Source organism: Hibiscus syriacus, unplaced genomic scaffold (assembly GCF_006381635.1).
Source record: "Hibiscus syriacus cultivar Baekdansim isolate YM2019G1 unplaced genomic scaffold, ASM638163v2 tig00111402_pilon, whole genome shotgun sequence".
In the NCBI taxonomy this organism is placed as follows: domain Eukaryota; kingdom Viridiplantae; phylum Streptophyta; class Magnoliopsida; order Malvales; family Malvaceae; genus Hibiscus; species Hibiscus syriacus.
Window position 1 is genome coordinate 6110562 of NW_024063082.1, and position 5899 is coordinate 6116460.

General features: G+C 34.4%; 1 pseudogene; it reads right to left on the reverse strand.

The window, feature by feature from the left end:
* Window positions 1-1274: 1274 nt before the first annotated feature.
* Window positions 1275-3961, reverse strand: LOC120161556 (annotated as a pseudogene).
* Window positions 3962-5899: the final 1938 nt, after the last annotated feature.

Consider the following 5899-nt stretch of genomic DNA (forward strand, 5'->3'; position numbering starts at 1 on the left):
TACTAAGTTAAAGTTATTATAAATAATATATGTTATAAGTGTTTTCAATTATTTTACAATGAACGTTCAATCAATTTTACAGTCATTAGTACTTAAATATGTGATATCTAATAACAATAATTATTTTAATCACTTAGATAATTTAATTTGTATAAATATCACAAAATATTTATATTCTAATTAAATAATTCATGTGTTACTTTGAAGAAGTTACGTAGATACTTTATTAACCTTTAAATGATATTTCGTTTTCATTCACAACTTTTTAAACTGTAATGTTGAATATGCACGTCTTTTGAAGTAATTCTACAGGTTTCAATCAATATAGTTAAAGTAAGAGCTGGCTATCAAATCACACGATACGACACAATACGATACGACACAACAGAGTTAAGGTTTAATAAAGAAGTTTGCATTAGGCATCTCAATTACTTTTGTGTTTGAAAAAATATCAATTTTAATTATTTAATTCACTTTTATTAGTCTACTTTCCGTTAACTATTAGTATTTTTTTATTGTTAACAAATGTTAATGTGGACTTTTATTTTCTAAAAAAATTTAATTCTTTAAACCGACAGTTATTGTAAAGGTTAAACTTTGAATGGAATGAACGGTCGTCGATTGTAATTTTTTTCATATAATCATAAAAATAATATAATTTTATTTTAAGTTGATATGTATTTATTTTCATTTAATCATAAAAATAATATAATTCAATTTCAGTTGATCTGACATTTATTCAACCATTTCTCTAATAAAAAAACATTAAATTAATACTTTCCTCCCTTTCCTTTAATTTAAAGGTTCAATATCCTAAACTTTAAAATAAATCTTAATTAAAATTAGAAGTTAGAATCCTTTGATTTAATCATCAGATCCTTTTAAAAATTTAATTATGGTAGTTTTTAATTAAATAAATTTTTTTATTATTGAGATTGATCGGATCTTTTTTTACTATTGAGATTAATCAATAATCGTTGCAATAAATCTAATTTTAAAATCCCACAAAAAAAAGAAAACTAAGCCCCAATTTTCCATTACATTTTCTCTTTATGCATTTTGTCACCCATCTTCAAACCCTACTAATAATATGAAGAAATTGAAAAGTGAATGAGAATGAAAAAAGGTTGTGATTGCTCATCGAACACGATATCTATTTTGTTGTTGCAAAACCCAACAAATTCCAAAACTACGAGCGAGCAGCTTACAAAAATACAAGGCAAAATAATAAATAAAAAATAATGGTAAAGTTGTCAGAAAAAACTAAAATTTCCATGTTCAAGTTCCATAGTGAGAATAACAGTAGCATCAATCCTAGAAGGGTTTAACCTTAAACCGATAAAGAAGGTTCTTCTTTTTGGATGATGGGTTGTCAACTGCAAGAAACACTTTAGCCAGTTCACTCACTTTGAAGCTTTGAGACACAACGGCTTCATCCTTTGCACTCATCTTTCTGGGTTTATGGATTATCACTATGTAGCCATCTTTGGCATTAGGCTTGAATTCTGATCCATAGCTCACCTCCCATCCAACCACCCTGATTTCCCACACAAGAACACATTTCTGCAATGCAAAACCTACCCATTAATCTAAGGGTAAATTACACTATTCCTCACTGTACTTTATTCTCTCTTATTTTACTAATTGTACTTTTAATTTTTCTAATTTGCTCATTGAAATTTACGGATTGAATCATTTTGCTAACTCCCCTGTTATCTCTCTAACGTCCTTAACAAAAGGAATGAGGATGCCACTGCCAGCCACCGTCGACCACCGCAGATGGTGGTCGTTCGGTCTAAAATTTCATTGGTCGCTTAACCTCGACACCGTGAGTCAAAATCAGACTTCCATTTTGTCGGAACTTGCTCTGCAGTTCATGATTTTGAGATTGAAAGTGAGAAAACCGAAACGTTTTAATCTAGATTCACGAGGTTTGAGATATTTTCCAATGAAATAACCACTAGATTCGGACTCAGGGGTCGACATGAAACAACCCATGAAATTTGGGATCGAACGGCCACCATCAACGATTGTGGCCAGAATGAAAATGGCATAGTGGCCGACGGCATTTCTTGTGTCATATCATAACACCGTTAAACAGTTAACGGCAGAGTAAGCAAAATGATTCAATTTGTAAAGTTCAATGAGCAAATTAGAAAAATTGAAAATATAATAACAAAATAAGAGAGAAAATAAAGTATAGTGAAGAACGGTGTAATTTTCCTTTAATCTAAAGTATCAAATGTAAAAATGGCTTGAAGAAGCAACATAACTGCACCTCATAGATGGTTATTTCAACAGTTTGCTTTGTTCCTGGTTTCACAGTTATTTCAGTGGCGGGATCAGCATCACTGAATTCTGGGTTACAATCACAATAATCCACACTCAACCCACCGTATTGAATTGGAACTTGCTCAGGCGGTATGTATCTGTTTTTACCATCAAAATTCAGGGAACCAAAGATATTGAAAAATAACCACTTATACGGTACCTCAATAATTAAAGAATAGCGTACGAAGAATGTGTGCGTAGTCAATTGCCGAAAAAGTTTCTAAACAAATATTAATCGTCCCCGGACTATTTAAAAGAAAACCACTTACATAAAGACTCTTATCACTCACTTGAAAAGGGTTTCAGCAGATTTTGCTGGCCCTGCGAAAACAAACTTGCTCTTGGTTCTCTGACTCATGAATTGACTTATCATTGTATAGAATGAAGGTACCACCAGGGAACATTTATAAACACCTAAACCAAACATGAAAGCAAGAATCAATGCATCTACAAATAATCTGATTGAGAATAATGGAAGTTGAAGCTCACATTAAAGAACAAAATAAACCTGTTTTGCAACAAACTCGGGATAATTATCTTGAAGCAATTCAAGAGCTTATTTTGTTGCCAACCTATGCTCCCTTCTTCCAGGTCCAGGAGAATTCTTGAGGTCGCTGACTTGAAAAACAGTGGAAACTCCACCAGGTCTAAAATCAAGCTTTCTTATGCTCTTCTCTAAGAACTGAATCCGCCATCGAAGGAACTTCATTCGTTTCTCCTCATCGGAAAATGCTTTCCGGTACAAATCTTTGTTCTGGAACTCCCAGTAGAGGTTGTAACAAACAGGATGGCCTTCCCTGTCTTTTCCATGCATGAACACAACTTTCTCCATATCATCACTGAAGTCTTCATCCAAGAGCTCATCTATTCGGAACTCGTTCCTCCATTTAATCGTGTTTTTTATCATTGCAAACGATTCCTTCACTTTGAAATCTCTCGCCCTTAAGAACTTTAAAAGGATGACATCAGATCTGTCATCTTTTAGAAGAGGGATACCCCAAATGGAAACCTCTGTTGGATGTTCTTTCTTTCGGTTTTCTGGGTTTTCTTCGGTATTGGTTTCGGAAGTGAAGAGATTAGCATCAATGGCTTCTTGAACAATCTGCTTCAGTTCTTCTAAAGCTTTTCTTTCGACATTGGATAGATCAGCTACTTTGTTACTTTCCTCTTTGAAAGAGCCTAAATTTTGAGGAATCTTTTTGTCGCCAACAATGGCAGACACCTCTTGAGCACTAGTTGTTGTACAGCTAGTCAGAGTAGGCTTTTGTGCTTCAGTCTTGTCTTTATCCATCATCGCCGCCAGCGACCTCGACTCCCTAACCACCTCTCGAGGCAGCGTTGAAGGTGGTTGATGCATTTCAGATTCCGACATCACCACAGTTGATGCTGCCGGAGCTGGCGGCTCTTCTTCATTTGGTTTCTCCGTCACAGCTGGTGACTCAGATTCTGACTCCACTGGTGGAGGTGGAGCCATCTCTTGGTTTTCCACCTCAACCGTTGAATCAAGTTCAGATTCCACGAGTTCGGGTGGCGGCGTTTGTTCTTGCTTTTCTGCTATGGCCGTTGAGACAGACTCGGTAACGGAAACAGAGACAGTTGGTGTAGTAGATACCGGCGGCAGAGTTTGGGTTGGAGTTTCACCAGCCATGTGATTCTTTGTTGTATGAAAATGTGGAGGTTCAAAAGGGTACGGGAAATCCAATAAGTTTCCTTAATATCTTTATAGATCTCAACACAAAGTTAGAATTGCTCAATACTTTAAGAGGGCTAATTTCACGAGATAATGTTCTCGAATTTTTTATTTCACGTGATAATGTACTCCCAAGATTAATCGATGAAATAGGGCGAAATGAACAGTGTTGGCCGTAGGTCGCCATGCTTTCCGGGCGACCAACGACGTGTCAGCTTCCGACGAACTCACAAAGAGAATAAACGTTGATTGAACGTTGCATGGCACATGCAAAAACCAACCCATAGGTCGTCATGCTTTCCGGACGACCTAAGAGGTCACCATGCACTCCCAGCGACCTTGTCTTTTTGTATGGCATATTTCTGCACGTCTCCTCTTGCTCCCCGCTGCATGCCGTCCCCTTCTGCTCCCCGCTACATGTCGCTGCAGCTATATGGGCTGCAATTGCAGTGTGAAATCAGCTGCTTCATACAACAATTATTGATGCATGCATGTGAACCATTTCAGCCCGTGAATTGTACAATTATTGGTGAAATAATTGAGGCAGCTTGTGTATATATGAGAGGTGGTTAACGTGAGAACATAAAAGAAAGAAAGGGAGAAGAGATTGCAGCCAAAGAAAGGGAGAAAATAGTGCAGCCGAGAAAGAAAGAAATAAAGAAAGGGAGAAAGGAAAGGAAGAAGAAGAAAGGGAGATAAGACTCTTGTGAGGTAAACTTTTATTATTTAAATTAGTTTATTATTATAAATTTTTAGTTTGTTAATTTAGTGTTTAGGGTAAACAAAAATCAATTAATTAGTTTGTTAGTTTAAGGTTATATGATTATTAGTTTAAGTTAAATATATTATACAGAAATAAAAAATTATTTAATTAGTATGTTTGATAGTTATATAGTTAAAAATAATTAATTAGTTTGTTTTGTTATTCGTTAGTTATATAAAAAATTTATTTAATTAATTTGTGTTAGTTAAATAGTTAAGTTATATTTGTTTGTTGAATTTATATTATAAGAAATTAGTTAGTAATATTAGTAGTATATTATAATGAAAAAATAATTTAATAGTTATAGGTTAGCTTATATTTTAAAAAGTTTACTTTATAAGTTTATTATATTATAAGTTATTATATTAATTTTTTTGTTGTGTTGTAAATTAGTAAGTTAGTTAGTTAGTTTATATTAGATTATATTAAATGATTTTTTAAATATTGTTGTTTAATTTTTTTTACAGATTCATTCCAATGGCTGACCAAATTCCACAACTGAGACTTGACAATGAACATATTTCAAGTCATTTGGGAATAATGGTGAATAAAATATTTGTTTAATAAATTATAATTAATAAATATTTGAATATTATTTTATGATGATTGTGATAATTTTTTTGCATTATCTAATTGCAGGAGGACGAGCAGCGAGTCCTTCGTCTTCGGCTACATAAAGTGCCCAAGCCACACCCATTGATTGAAGAAAACTTGCAAGAGGTTGGATTTTGGTATGTAACATTTGTGCGAGATTACAAGTTGGACCCAGGTTTGATCAGTACGTTGATTGAACGTTGGAGACCAGAAACGTACATGTTTCATTTGCCATGTGGCGAATGTACGATAACTCTGGAGGATGTGGTAATGCAACTCGGGGTCCAAACTAATGGGATGCCAGTGGTAATGTCACATGAGTTTAATAATGTAACACAACTTTTCAGCTTGTTTCTTGGGAAAACACCCGTACCACCAGAGTGTAGAGGGTGGCGTGTGAGGTTGTCATGGTTGAAGAATGAATTTCAGCTTCAACCAAATAGTACGAAGCACGGAATTATATATGCAACACGAGCATATATATTACAGTTGATTGGGGGAATTTTGATGTCTGATAAATC